We start from the raw sequence: 15,562 nt of genomic DNA on the forward strand, positions 1-15,562 counted from the left end.
AGAATATATCATGGCGATTTGTTGTCTTCAACAAGTAGTCCACTGTATCTTCCTCAAAGTCCAACCAGCAACAAGTAAACCCTAAACCCTAAACCCTAAACCCTAATGATGTCAGTGAGGAGAAGACCTTCATTAAGCCACCAGTCGACGCAAGATCTCGACCCTCAGTAGTAGACTGAATACGCTTTCCTCCCTCGCGCGATGCAGAGAGGATCACCGGAGGGCCGAGCCGCCTGCGACCGCGAAGGAGATGCGACGCCGAGCGCGGAGGCGGAGTTGGCAAAGGAGGGTCGATGCCGACTGCGATGGAGAGAGGATGGCGTCGTCGCTCGAGACGGCTGCTAGGGTTTGAGCGACGGACGACGTGCAGGAGGGCCGACGGTGACGGGGATACAAACTCCGCAGGCCACAAAGGAAGCGGAGCAGAATCGGGAAGGCTTTCGAGCGTAGGAGGTCGATTTTGGGATCTCAGAATCGCCGTGGAGAGCAGACGAGGGAGAGGGAAGCGTGGCGATTTTGAGGTTTGGCCGCGCGATTTGGGAGAGGCGGGATTTTGTAGGGTTTCCTTCGTTTCGGCGGCCACGGTGGACGATGCGGTGGACGATGCACAGTGAAACTCCTCGCCAGGTCAGATGTCGCGGACGGAGCCGCGCAAATCACTCGCGCAGGATATCATACCTATATATATATATATATATATATATATATATATATATATATAGAGAACGGCTATCCTGAGCACCCGATTCCTACGCACCCGTGCGCACCGACCGCCGACCTCCACGCGCTTCCGCCGGCCATTCATCGCCGTCCGACCACCGACGACCGCCGGATCGGATCCGTTGGAATCGCGACTCGCCGGCGCACATTCCGGCATCGGATTCCGGCCGGATTGGGCCGGAATTCCGGCCGAAACCAGGGCAACAGTGCCTGGCACCACTGTCGGCCGGAATCCGACCGGATTCCGGTCGAATCGGGGCCGGAGACCGACCGCGGTCGACGCGGCCGGCGCCGGCGCATCGACCGGGGCCGGAGTCCGGCCCCGATTCGGCCGGCGAGTTGCGGTTCCAACGGGTCCGGTCCGGCGGCCATCGGTGGTCGGACGGCGATGAACGGGCGGCGGGAAGCGGCGAAGGTCTGAGGAGAAATACTGTGCAAATCGCGATTTTTTAACGGCTCCGGTTTATCGCGCGATGAAATGGACGGTGGAGATGCAGGTGCGCACAGGTGCGTAGGAAGCGGATGCTCAGGATAGCATTTCTATATATATATATATATATATATATATATATATATATATATAGAGAACTGATATCCTGCGCGACACCCGTACGCGACACCCGTGCGCACCACCGACCCACGCCCACTGCCGCCGCTCCCGTTTCGCCGTCCGGCCACCTCCAGCCGTCGGACCGGCCCCGATCGACGCGCCACTCGCCGGCGCGTCGACCGGCGTCGATCCGGCGGCTTCCGGTGACCGAACGACGGCGAAATCGGCCAGAAACCGCCGCTCTCCCACCCACGCCCACTGCTGCCGCGATTTCATCGCCGTCCGGCCATCTCCGGCCGCCGAACCAGACCCAATCGACGCGCCACTGGCCGGCGCGTCGACCGGCGTCGGTCCGGCGACCGGAGATGGCCGGACGGCGGCGAATTTGGCCGGAAACCGAGACCACAGTGACTGGCGCCGTTTCCGGCCAAATCGCGGTCGGAATCTGGCCAAATTCCGGCCGGAGACCGGCCGGGGAAGGACCGCCCGGCGCCGGCGGTCCTTCCCCGGCCGGTCTCCGGCCGGAATTTGGCCGGATTCCGGCCGCGATTTGGCCAGAAACGGCGCCAGTCACTGTGGTCTCGGTTTCCGGCCAAATTCGCCGCCGTCCGGCCATCTCCGGCCGCCGGACCAGGCCCGATCGACGCGCCGACGAGTGGCGCGTCGATCGGGCCTGGTCCGGCGGCCGGAGATGGCCGAACGGCGATGAAATCACGGCGGCAGTGGGCGTGGGTAGGAGAAGGTGCGGACGGGATCGCGTAGGGACGGTGCGCGGCTGATCAATTTCGTATATATATATATATATATATATAATATTTTAAAAAAATGGGCCCCAATTTATTGGGAGCCCTAGGCATAGGCCTTAGTGGCCTATGCCTAAAGCCGACACTGTTGTAAGCTCTGACTTCTTCACATGTCATCTTTCACGTCTTTATATATGTTGTGCGCCGGGCGGTCCTTCCCCGGCCGGTCTCCGGCCGGAATTTGGCCAGATTCCGACCGCGATTTGGCCGGAAACGGCGCCAGTCACTGTGGTCTCGGTTTCCGGCCAAATTCGCCGCCGTCCGGCCATCTCCGGCCGCCGGACCAGGCCCGATCGACGCGCCGACGAGTGGCGCGTCGATCGGGCCTGGTCCGGCGGCCGGAGATGGCCGGACGGCGATGAAATCACGGCGGCAGTGGGCGTGGGTAGGAGAAGGTGCGGACGGGATCGCGTAGGGACGGTGCGCGGCTGATCAATTTCGTATATATATATAATATTTTAAAAAAATGGGCCCCAATTTATTGGGAGCCCTAGGCATAGGCCTTAGTGGCCTATGCCTAAAGCCGACACTGTTGTAAGCTCTGACTTCTTCACATGTCATCTTTCACGTCTTTATATATGTTGTATGCTTTCATCGGTGTTCATTCTTGTCGCTTCTTATTCTATGGTCCCTTGGTCGCCTTGTACAACCTTCTCATAGATCTTCGGACCTCAAGGCCAATGAGTTTCTAACTTAGTTGCATAAAATCATTTATCAGAGTTGCTCCTAATGTCATCTTATTCATTACTGTATTTCAGTATAATTTTGAAATAGAGACAAAAGAAAAAGCTTCGCAAAATGCTCAATTAAATAATTCATACAATTAAATTAAAAAACTAGTAGTATCCCTCCCTAAAGTCCACTCCTTCCCCGTACTACGAGTGAGAGGAAAAATGTAAAGACTATCATTAAAGCCGCCCAAGCGAGACTTACAATATCCATATGAATTATGTCTCCTATCTCTAGAAAGGAATTATTCTTGATTTCCCCATGAATCGTATGCTTGTGATAATAGCGACAAAATTTTCTCAATTCTAATCGACGAGGCGTATTGTGTCAATTCTTTTGAGTAATATATCTAGAAATACTGACGATTCCTTGTTGACATCATTTCGAGCACAACTGGTATATTCTAAAATAACTATAACTCTTACATCCTTATACCCTTAGCCATAAACCACCTTTGAATTTTGTATCGGTTTAACTCTTACATTTTTGATCCGAGCTGAAGAAAAAGAAAATAAAAGTAAATTAAATAGAAATTACTAACTAGAATACATATCAAACATAACTTAGCCCTTTACTCATATGTCAAAAATCATACCATTTAAGGTATGATTGCATTGATAGTTAGAATAAATATTCATTAATAACAATTATTATTAAATATGCAAATGACTAAAATTTAATTCAATATCAAAGAACATGATATATAGGGTTTAGGGTATATATATATATATATATATATATATATATATATATATATATATATATATATATATATATATATATATATATATATATATAGGAATTTGCTCTGCCGCGCGACAAATCCGTGCGCACCCGTCCGCGACGCCGGTTTCTCCTCCGACGTTCGCCGCTTCTCCGCCACTGTTCACCGTCGTCCGGCCACCAACGGCCGCCGGACCGGATGCGTTGGAAGGCCAACTCGCCGGCGCTCCGGCCGGGCCCGGATTCCAGCCGGATTGTGGCCGGAATCCGGCCAGAAACGCGACAGAGACGCTGTTGGCCGATTCCAGCCGAAATCGACCGGATTCCGGCCGAATCACGGCCGGAGACCGGCCGCGGTCGACGCGCCCGGCGCCGGCGCGTCGACCGCGGCCGGTCTCCGGCCGTGATTCGGTCGGAATCCGACCGATTTCGGCCGGAATCGCCCAACAGACGCTGTTGGCCGATTCCGGCCGAATCGGCCGGAATCCGGCCGAATCGCGGTCGGCGACCGGCCGCGGTCGACGCGCCCAGCGCCGGTGCGTCGACTGCGGCCGGTCTCCGACCGCGATTCGGCCGGATTCCGGCCGATTTCGGCCGGAATCGGCCAACAGCGTCTCTGTCGCGTTTCTGGCCGGATTCCGGCCACAATCCGGCCGGAATCCGATGCCAATGTGTGCGCCGTCGAGTTGCGCTTCCAACGAGTCCAAAATTGCGGCCAACGGTGATCGGACGGCGACGAACGGCGACGATGAACGAAGGAAGGTCGGCTGTCGCGCACGGCGTCGCGCGGCGTTTGTCGCGCGGCAGAGAATTTCTCTATATGCATGACTCACGGTGCGCCATTGTGCGTCGCCCAATTCTTTTTAATTTTTTTATTATATTTTTTTGACTTGTGGTTAAATTATTTAAAATTTAGGGGTTGAGTTATAGTAATAAGCAAAAAATAATAATAATAAATGAAAAAAATTTTAGATACTCTAGAGTATTCCCCTATATATATATATATATTATGAATCTTTTATTAATATCTGAAATAGATACAAATTATATCAACTATATATATAGTGCTTATAATTAAAGATAAATAATCAAAAATATTACAGTTGCTCCATCTCATCAATCCACAAAGAGCGAATTAAATCACCTTAAAAATTGAAATACCTACCTAGAAGTGACAATTTTTGCCTTTGAGATTCCAAATATCTAAAAGATATCACTCGACAAAGACTACCTTTGCATTTTCTATGGCCACCAGCAATCCTAATCTCAGTACTATCTATCCAATACAAAAAAAAAAAAAAATGATGAAAACACAACATCACTAGATTGAAAACACCAACACTCAACTTTTCCCCCATGCATGGAACCTTGGAAAACCTATACTACTCGAGCTGATTAAATCCAAAGATCCCTCCATTTCTCCTAGCTAGACACAAATGAGCATCGATTCTTTTCTATCAAGGTTGGCGTACGTATAGCTTTCATCTCCCTCATTCTTTTCCATGCATGATTCGTAATTAATTTACAGAGATCAAATCTGTTTCAGCATCGTCAAGGAGTCCTAATCATAGAGACTTGATGCTTCAAGAAGGCGAACCACCACCTCACGCTAGCTGCAAAATATTAACTATTTGTTAGCTAGCTCACAGTGTGAGGCATGCATGTTCCTGCCTGCACCACACGTTCCCTTCCCACTCTCTCTAGCCTCGCTGCAATATCACTAGTTCACATATTTTTTTCCTCTAAACAATAAGGAGCTCGAATGCAACAAGTCGATCTTGAGGATACATATATATATTTTTAATTGAAAACTAATTAAATAGATATAAATAATGATGGGTCTTTAAGGAAGGACAGTGCACTTTAACCTTCACATGGATTGGTGTGATTGCCAATAATTAGACGTTGAGAGGTCAAGTGCATGCCAACCTTGGAGTGGAGTGCTTTCGAATTCTGGCTATCAATGGTGGTGGTTCTTCGATGGAATGTGTTGGCTACTAGAGGGATGGACAGGATATGCTCGAGCCATAACACCAGTCTCTGTTTTGTTTTTAAAAACAGATCAGATCAGATCAGACCTGCCCCATTCAATCAAAACATTGCCACCCAGTGGAGTTTGTTTTTTTTTTCTCTTCTCTTCTTTCTCCTTTTATTTCTTTATTGCTATTATTTTGCAGATAGCAAACATGTCACATGGAGTTTAATGATCAGATATTGAGATGTTGCAGCAATCAATACGCCAAATGCATCAATCCATGTACAAAATGTATGCATCCAATGAGCTCTGTTTAAGGAGCAGATCGATCATATGGACTTAATTTTTTGTTCTTTTTTTTCCAAATTATTTTCTGAAATATAATGTGGTGCGAAGATTAGTGATAATAATACTAATACCATAGTAGGTCTAGGGAATAAAATGATGAAGGAATATATATATGTTAAGTTAGAGGATGAAATCATCAAATTGACAATATCTTATTTGTTTTTCCTGACACATTATATTATACGCTCAAATATTCAAGTGGAAGATACCCCCGTCAATAACATGGCTCTGGTGTAGCAGTGGCTTCGAGAACATTAAAAATAATTCAGCGGCAGCACTGGGAAATAGAAAATTGTGAAATATTCTTCAGACAGCTAAAGGTAAGAGGGAGATTCCATGTGAGTTTGACCATGCTTCCCTATTTTAATGGTGGCGATGGAATGGACCACCATGGCATCCCCTGCTCCACTCGATATATATGCATAATATTATCGATCTGTTTCTCCAATACATATAATATAATTATATATTGAGCTTTGTTTTTTTTGGTTTCGTTTCATGTACAATGAATAGAAGATGTAAAGAAGAAGAGAGAGAGAGACGAAGAAATGATTGATGGGATGGTGATTGAAGGGGCACACTAAGGAGGGCTAAAGAGGAGACATCTTTTACAGCATGGTTTGGCGTTCAGCAGAGAGTGATACTGTTCCATGCAAGTAAAAAGGACAGGAGACTCATGGGCTGTCTTTGTTGATTTCTTTTTGTCACTCAGAACTGGAAGGATTTAATCCCTGTTGCAACGATTGTAATATCTGCCTAAATTAATTTTTAACAAAATTTTTATGATAATATATATATATATATATATTTATCATGATTAATTTCTATTATGTAGTTGTACTTGAGACTTGAAAATGTTTTTTATTGTTCCAATATTCTTCTAATCCAATCAAAATAGTTCTGGCTCTCGTAATACATGCATGATGATTTGTGATAATTTAGATAGAAGGCAATGGACAATATATAACCAATGGGCTTCGTTCATCTCAATGACACAGAGGGCCACGAAGTAGTAATTGAGCTTTCAATCTCAATGATGCATAGGGTAGAGGGATTATATGGGGCGTAGGTTGGTGCGGAGGACTAAAAGGGGAAATACTTCTTGTTAAAAAGAGATAATCGAATTAGAGAGAAGAAAAAATAAATAAAAATAAAATTTTTTTATTAATGATTTATTCATGAGGGTTATAATTTATAGAGACAGGTGCTCGGTCAATTTATAAATTAATATAGAAATTGTCAATTGATATATTACAAAGAAAAATTTTAATTCAATAATAAATTTTTATTGACTAGTTCTTTAGTTTTCTTTTATCCCCTTCTTCCCTTACAAATTTAACGGAAAATCTTTGACACTTTGACGTTAAGTTTACTTGCTATAGTCTGGTGAAATGTTATTTGGATAATGGCTTAATAAAAATATCAGCAAGTTGATCTTCTACATAAATATAAGAGATAATAACTGTTGAGTTGCTACATATTCTCGAACAAAATGAAAATTAATTTTCACATGTTTTGTATCAGCATGAAAGACTATATTTGTTGTAAGATATGTCGCTCCAATATTATCACACTAAAATTTTGGTGGAACATTTGATGCAAGATGAAGTTCTAAAAGAAGCGATTGAAGCTAAATAATCTCAGACGTTGTATTGGCTATAATTTTATATTCAATCTCAATATTTGAATAAGATATTGTAGGTTATTTTTTCGAATTCTTTGAGATAAGATTTTGTCCAAGAAATATTGCATAACCATTAGTAGAGCGTCTATCTGATGCCATATAGAATAGTGATTATTCTGGAGGCGGAAGATTGAATGATAATTGTGGAGAGAACAAATTCATAAAATTGGAAAAAACGACAAGTGTTATGGGCACAAGGGAGCGGATCACGGTTAGTCAAGTCCGAAAGCAACCTATCGGTCTGGCCCCGAGCGTCACAGAGCCGAGCCGGATCCTCGAGTCGGGTTCAAAGCATCGCAGGGCACGAATTGAACTGGATCCCCGGCCCTACGGTGGCCCCGAGCGTCACAGAGCCGAGCCAGATCCTCGAGTCAGGTTCAGAGCATCACATGGCACAGATCGAACCGGATCCCTGACCCTACGGTCCCGAGTCGAGTCTTGCAAGTCGAGACGGGGAAATCAGATTCGGATCTGATGGAAGGCCTCTGCCGCGACTTCAAGTCCTCTCCCTGAGGCTCTCCACTCTCGAATCAGCCGAGCCGACTCCCCATCCTCATTCGAAGTCGGATCAAATCTCATCCTCTCGAACACCTGCTGAATCCCTTGAGTCGGCGCGGGAACCTAGCCGGACCCACAAGGAAGCAGACTCCTTCAGGACGACGCGGCTTCATACAGACATCTTCTCCCAAAATGGTCCAGATCCTCGGGCACCTCTATCCCGAACCGAATTGACCCATTCGGACGTAGGACATGCCAATCTCCCGATTCTGTCCTGGCTCAATATAGGCTTCTCTTTCTTTCCCAAAGACCACTCCCCCATCATGTAGTTATGAATGTCCTCCTGCCACCTCTGCAACTCATCATGACAATGCACATGTGTGACATGACCCCCCTTTTAATATAAGTCAGCGATGGGACGTATGCACTGACTATACCCTGCCTTCTGACACATTCATAACGGTGATGGGACTTTAATCACATCTGTGACATGACATAACATCCTCGATTTATATAAAAGGTTAGCTCTGTACTGAGGGAGGTATGAAATCTCACAAACTCCCTCCCTTCCACTTTCATTTTTTCCTCCTCCAACAGAAGCTAACTTAAGCATCGGAGTGGTCGCACCGGGGCAACCCCTAGCCTTCCTCCTCATGGTGTCTGTGGGTGCAGGTCCCAGGAGCCACACCTTCCCCTCCACCCAAGCTCGCTCAAGTGAGGTGCTGAAGAAGTTGCACACCCAGAAGCGGATCTCAACAAGAACAACCAGAAAGCCGCGACGACGTCGCCTCTAGGGTTTTTCCCAAAAAAGAAAATTTTTACTCAATCAATCAAACTGGCTATAAATAACTAAACATGCCTATAAATAGATCGTAAACCAAACCCTAATTTGAAAAAGTCAAAAATATTAAAAAATCTAAAAATACAAAATTACTATAAATAGTAAAAAATAAGTTTAGAGTCATGGACAGAGCACTAAACAATATCGGATGGGTCAAAAAGTCGATCGGTACGTGTTTTTCCCACTATCGAATAAAGTGTTGAAATCGTCCCGATACGTTGCACGTGTTTATACGTTTCATAAACATGCGCAGTAGAAATAAACTAATAATTAAATCTAATTATTAAACACACGTATGCAAATACAGGATACAACAAGTACATGGCACAACTGAAAATTTTAAAATTTTAGAATAACAATTATTCTGTGCGTACCTAGCATATGATCGAGATTGACATCAATCAAGCGGTCTTTATCGAAGTTCCGCCTCTACTGGTAATCTACGCCAAGCTCTCGTCTAGACTACTTCCAAAGTCACAAGTCGCATCACCGTCTTTGATACTAGTCGACGATCAGCAACAGTCGATACGAGAGAAAAACCTAATTCTGAAAACATGTAACAACGTTTGTCACGACCATTTTTTGAGGTTTTATAACTATCACCGACAATCATATTTCCGGTGTAGTTTTTAGTAATTAACCTTTGACTGCCGATTTAGGGCAAACAACTGAAAACTCTTTTCGATGAAGATGGAACAATAGTCGTTGAACGATCGAGATTGATTTGCCGTGACTGGACACCTCTTCGCAATAGCTATCATCCGTGTTTTCCCTCCGGACCCATTTGTCCTCGATGAACAATTCATTGGTAGCAGAAGGCAACCTTTCACGAGTGCTCCAACAATTGGACAGTGAGGTCCGACCGGCAGCTACAATAGCTCCGACAATGGAGACAAGCTCTGGGAAGAAAATATAAAAGAGCGGTCCTTTCTTCTCTGACAATCATTGTTTACAAGGATAGAATCTATTTTTGGCGGTCAGCAGTCAATGGGAGAACCCATCAGCCGCCATCGGCGTCCAATGTCGGCTTATGCTTCCTTCTCCCTGGTGCTTAGCTATGGGCACGCGCATGCTTGGAAGAGGCTTTCTCCTCTGGAAGAGTAATCTGGCGACGACAACCGACATTGCTCTTCTCCCACACGACCAAACTTGGGTTTCTTCCTTCTCCAAAAACCTGAATCACGATCCACCACCCAAACAAGAGGGCGGCGCCAGAATCAACTTCTTTTCACAGATGAAGAAGAACAGGGGATTGTGAGAGGGAGCGATCACGATGAGGTAGGGTTTTGGCGTCTGCTTCTCTCCCACACGATTGATAGCGTTCGCGACTTAGAGTTTGCCCTGGTCGACGCTTGTGGTTCTCCAGCAGACGCTGCGAGGGACAAGGGAGGCTCTGTCGGCGACGCTCACATGAAGGAGGGCTCAGTCGAACAGAGATAGCGCGCGGTGAAGAGGAAGAAAATCTCATGAAGGAAGTGGCTAGGGTTTTTTTGCTTGTCATCTCCCACGTGGCTGAGCGGCGCTCTTAAAGGCCAATTATCCTGTGTTTTCCACCAGTGGACGTGTGATTTCAGGGAAGGAGAAGTCATGTGCGATTAGGGCAGAGGAAGAAGTCTCGCCTGTGATCGAGAGGAGAAAAAGATCTGAACCAGTTTTGAGTTTTCTCGGTACTATAGCAAATCGATTTGGTTACTGTAGCAAACCAGACTGGGTGCTGTAGCAAATCGGGTTTAAAACTAAATCGCTTAGTTCAATAATCAAACCGATTTTATCTAAACTAGTTTTGTTCATTTCATCTTCACAAGATGAAGCCCCTCATCTCCTCCGTTTTATCAAAATATCTTCTATCATGAACCAAACTAAGTTAGTTCAATTTAGTTCAAAACTAAATCATTTAGTTCAGTAACCAAACTACCTTCGATTTGAACCAAATTAGTTTTATTTATTTCATCTTCATAAGACAAAGTCGATCATTTTACTTTTGTCTGGTCTAACTAGACTTTATTTCTCTCGATCTGAGAATCTAATTCTCAAACTCGTTTTAAGTCCTTTGAAGAACTTGAAGTGCGTGTGACCTAATAGGTTTCTGATTATGTTGGCCATCCATAATTAATCATTAATTACAGAATGATCATGAGTGGAACCTAGTAGTACATCATGATCCCCAATTGATTGAAAAATCAAAGGTTGATTCCAGAATAATTTCTAAACCTTTCAACAGTTATAATAAAATGTGTCTCGTTTCTTTCACTGTCTTATACCAGTTTGATTCAGGACATGATCTATATGTGTCAGTCTCCACTAGGCTGACTACGTCACACATAGACCAAGTTTGTTTTCTTATTCTGTAGATTCAAGTTACTTGTACATGTGTCCAAGAGTGTCAAACTCTTGACATGTGATGCTTTGGCCAAAGACTTTTAATAATAATCCTAACAAGTGGCCGCAGGGTATACATCTCCCTTTTAAGGAGCGGTGAATCCTCTGTGGGCTATCCAAACAACTTCAAGCACTTCGACTTATACCCAATCATCGCAGATCCATACTTTCTCAGAGATGTTTGTTTAAGATGTTAAAGTATAAACCTCCATGACCAAGGTGACTTGAATACCTCAAGTCAAAGAAAACTCGCACTTAAGTTGCACTGAGATCTTCATTGACACATGTATAGAACCATATGAAGCATCACGGTAGGTCACTTCAATAAACTAGTTATCTTTAACTAGCATCCATGTTTAACTCTCAACATCCAATGTCTTCATCCAGTGAGAACGGTTGTTTAGTAAACCAAGGAGTATAAAACGTGCTAGTCTCAACATAATTGATGATGTCTGTGCTCATCAATTCTTCGACTAGGGATAATTTTAATATATTTATAATTGCACATGTAGAGATGCTCACTGGTTGTGATCTAATCATAAATTTTCTCATGCTATGAATGATATTGCGGATATTCAGTAAATGAGTTTAAGATCCAATCAAACATATAGAAAATATATATTCAAATAGTAAATTATTATTTATCCAATAAATAGTATAATCAAAAGACAATTGCCTTAGGACACCTCTTAAATATTCAACATTACCAATTTGAAGGTGCAACTATGGATGATCTGAATATTCATTTTGAGGTATTCATAGAATTTTATGAGACACTAAAACTAAATGGTACTTCTGTAGATGTTATGAGGTTATGGTTGTTGCTTTTCTGTTTGAGGGACAAAGCAAGAGCTTGGTTACACTCCCTACCACCAGGGAGTATCATGACATGGGAACAACTGGAGCAACGCTTCCTCAATAAGTATTTTCCTCTTAGAAAGAAGGTACTATTAGTGTTAGCCCTAAAACCAATTATAAGATGATTGATAAGGAAACTTTTGTATCATATTTCATTAATAAAAGATAAAATTTATGATTATTATATTTACTTCAGATCTATGCCAGATGAATAAGTATAATAATATCCTAAGGTAGTATGTTATAGTCTATAGCGTATCAATTGGTTGAATTGATAGTGGAAGGTTGTAGACATATATATAGAACACTACTCTTAATTATTCTTAGTCAAGCTTTAATATACAAGGGCAATATTAATGCGTTGAGACTAGTATGTAGGTCAACTAACGACTTAATCTCATAAGTCATGGATATAAGATATCAAGTTGACACATGAGTATATATTAGAGAATATGTACTGAATTGATCTGCCATGAAAATATTTCATAGTGACTAAATATTCTCATAGTGACTAAGTATAAATAGTCCTTAGACCTGAAGTCACTATGGTTTCCTACATAAGGAGTTGTGTACTTTAGTATCGACAAATGTCACCTATAATAAGGTGGACTATAAAGTTGATCACTGAGTATGTAATAAACTATGCGGAGGGATATGAGTGATGTAGATGGGATCTATCTCTTCCATATGATAGAAGTGATATCTGTGGGCCACTTGATTAAGTAGGACTATAAAAATGCATGACCATGCTCAAATAAGTCAATATAAGATATTGAGCTCATTTGGTTAAGTGAGTGTACTTAGAGATCAAGAAATACAAAGATTGATAAGGGGATAACACAGTCTATGCCTCATGAATCAATCTAGATATCGAGGATAGAAGGACCAAGTTATATAAGATAATACACACAGAAAAGTTAGGTCAGATCTCGACATTCTCATCACTTGGATAGCAATGATACACTGCTAGATGTCACTCATTGCTTATGTATTTAAAATATTATTTTAGATATATTACCAATGTTATGAGAACCTATTGGGTCACACACAAAGAACATGTTGATTTGGAGATGAGTATATTTTAGTTTGACTAAAATATGATGGACCCTAAGATTATAGGGTTAAGTCTAATCTGAGTTAGACTTATTGAGTTAGATTCAAATGAATCTAACTATTGGATTATTAGATTGAGTCTAATCTAAATTAGACTAATTGGATTAGATTCAACCACTAAAGAGGATTAATGTCTATTAATAGAGATTAATGGAGTATTGATAGAAAGGAGAGCAAAAGACAAAAACCTTTTGGATTCATTTGATGACTCTTTATATTCATTAGATGACTCTTTGTATTCATTGATATTCATTGGATGACCCTTTGTATTAATTAGATGACCTTTTGTATTCATTGGATGAGTACAAAAGCCAATTTTATGCACTGGTGGATGATCACTTCTAGTCTCTTCTTCTTCTATTATTGGCAAAACCATCCAAGTTGCTAATACAACGAAGGTGGTTCTTCTCTGAAGGCTAAGTATGTGTGACGAACGAATGATGTGTTTGTGTAGATACCGAAGAGGCGCATCCATTTTGATCATGCTGAGATCTACCGAATCAAGTTGCTGCCGGGATTGTTCCGTTCACGCAATAAAGGCGACAACTCAATCAAACATGTATGCCACATTCACATGGATCTCTGGAGGGATTGATTTTATTTTGCTCCATTTATTTATTATTTTTCTCAAAAGATTGCTACAGGCACATCTGAGAAATCAAATCATGATCTTTGCATAAAAGAAAGGAGAGTCTTTGTTCGAGGCATGGGATAGATTTAAGGGGTTATTGTAACAATGCTCACATTATGGATTAGAGAAGTAGTTAATTATCCATATATTCTACAATAGAATCACCTATGCAATAAAGGTCTCATTGGACTCTGCAGCTCAACGAGTTTTGATGAACAAGAGATTGGACAAAGGCTACGACATAATAAAGAGTGTGGCTTTGAATCACTATCAATGAGCCAATGACAGAGGTAAACCCTTGAAAGTTGTAGGTAAGTATGATGTGAACACTTTAGATTTGATTGTAGAAAAGATGGATGCGGTAACCAGGAGGTTTAATTCATTCCATGTTAGCGCTATGAATGTTACAAATATCTCTTGTGAGATTTATGGTGCAACAAGTCATTTAGGTGATAATTATCAAATCAGAGTTTCACCTTCACAAGAAGTTCAAATGGAGCAAGTAGACGCAATCAACAACTTTAACCAATGACAAAATAATCCTATTCCAACACTTACAACCCTAGTTGGAGGAATCACTCACATTTTTTCTACAGAAACAACCAAGACCAAGTTAGGCAGAACAATTATGGGCACCATCAAGATTCTAGTAAGCACCAAAATCCAATCTGAAAAATTTGCTATAGAACTTTTTTGCGACACAAACCAAGAAGAATGAGGAGTTCAGACAATAACATTTAGCTAACAGAGAGGCAATCAAATAAATCACAGGGAATCTTGACAACTTGGTTAACCACACTAAGATATTAAAAACTTAGATACGTAGATTTCTAGTTCCTCTTCGAGAGCTCCAAGCATATTTCCATGTCAACTTGAAACAAACCCTTTTGAACACTACAATGCTATGACTTTGAGGAATGGTAGAGCTTTGGAGGAACCTAATGTGGATAAGGAGGATGAAGACGATATGCTAAATGACCCAGATGGAGCAATTCAGATTTCACATATGTGGCGGAATAATGACACCTCATCAAGGTATCCCGACGATAACTCAACATAGTCTAATTAGTCAAACTTCGCCTCTTTCGACTAGACTAATTGAGGATGCTTATGATGTGGTGAAAATCTATTACCTCCATGTGTCACACGGGGGTTAAAGTCATGATGAGCTATGGGTCAAAGGGGTGCCAAGAAAGGCATAGCAGTAAGGGGTTTAAACCTGCTACGAACCCGAGCCTCTTCAAACTAAATCACAAGTAGGCCCTAGTCTCAGGCACTGACCTCTGCTCCATGTTGGTCTCAGGCATAGGCCTTGGATATGCCTTAGTCTCAAGCATCATTCTCATCTCAACCTCAGATGCTGACCTTGACCTCCATCTATTCTCATGCATCGACCTTATCTCAGCCTCGAGTCTCGACTTCAGCCTCTGCTCGATCTCATGCGCCAACCTCATCTAAGCCTCAGGTCTTGACCTCAGTTTCTACTTGGTCTCATGTGTCAATCTCATGTCAGCCTCGAGTCCCTTATCTCAAGCTTGGGTCTTTTGTCAACCGCTTATAGGTTAAGCCCATAAAGTCGGTTTATCCATAAGATCATGAAACCCTAAGACTGTTTTTCCTGAAAAATAAAGAAAATATTCCGAAAGACATGGACAATTGGAACACATATATTGCAGTATACTATAAATGGTAGCATGTATTTCAGAACAT

The 15,562-nt window shown here is 42.6% G+C and overlaps 1 non-coding gene across 1 annotated transcript; it reads right to left on the reverse strand.

The window, feature by feature from the left end:
• Window positions 1–13,868: 13,868 nt before the first annotated feature.
• On the reverse strand, window positions 13,869–13,975 carry LOC141845685 (small nucleolar RNA R71). Its single transcript, XR_012603262.1, has one exon. It is a non-coding gene; the product is annotated as a small nucleolar RNA R71 (small nucleolar RNA).
• Between the last annotated feature and the right edge of the window lie 1,587 nt (window positions 13,976–15,562).

This window comes from Curcuma longa, chromosome 14 (genome assembly GCF_044706935.1).
Source record: "Curcuma longa cultivar G26 ecotype Majalengka, Jawa Barat chromosome 14, ITB_CL_G26_1.1, whole genome shotgun sequence".
NCBI lineage: Eukaryota > Viridiplantae > Streptophyta > Magnoliopsida > Zingiberales > Zingiberaceae > Curcuma > Curcuma longa.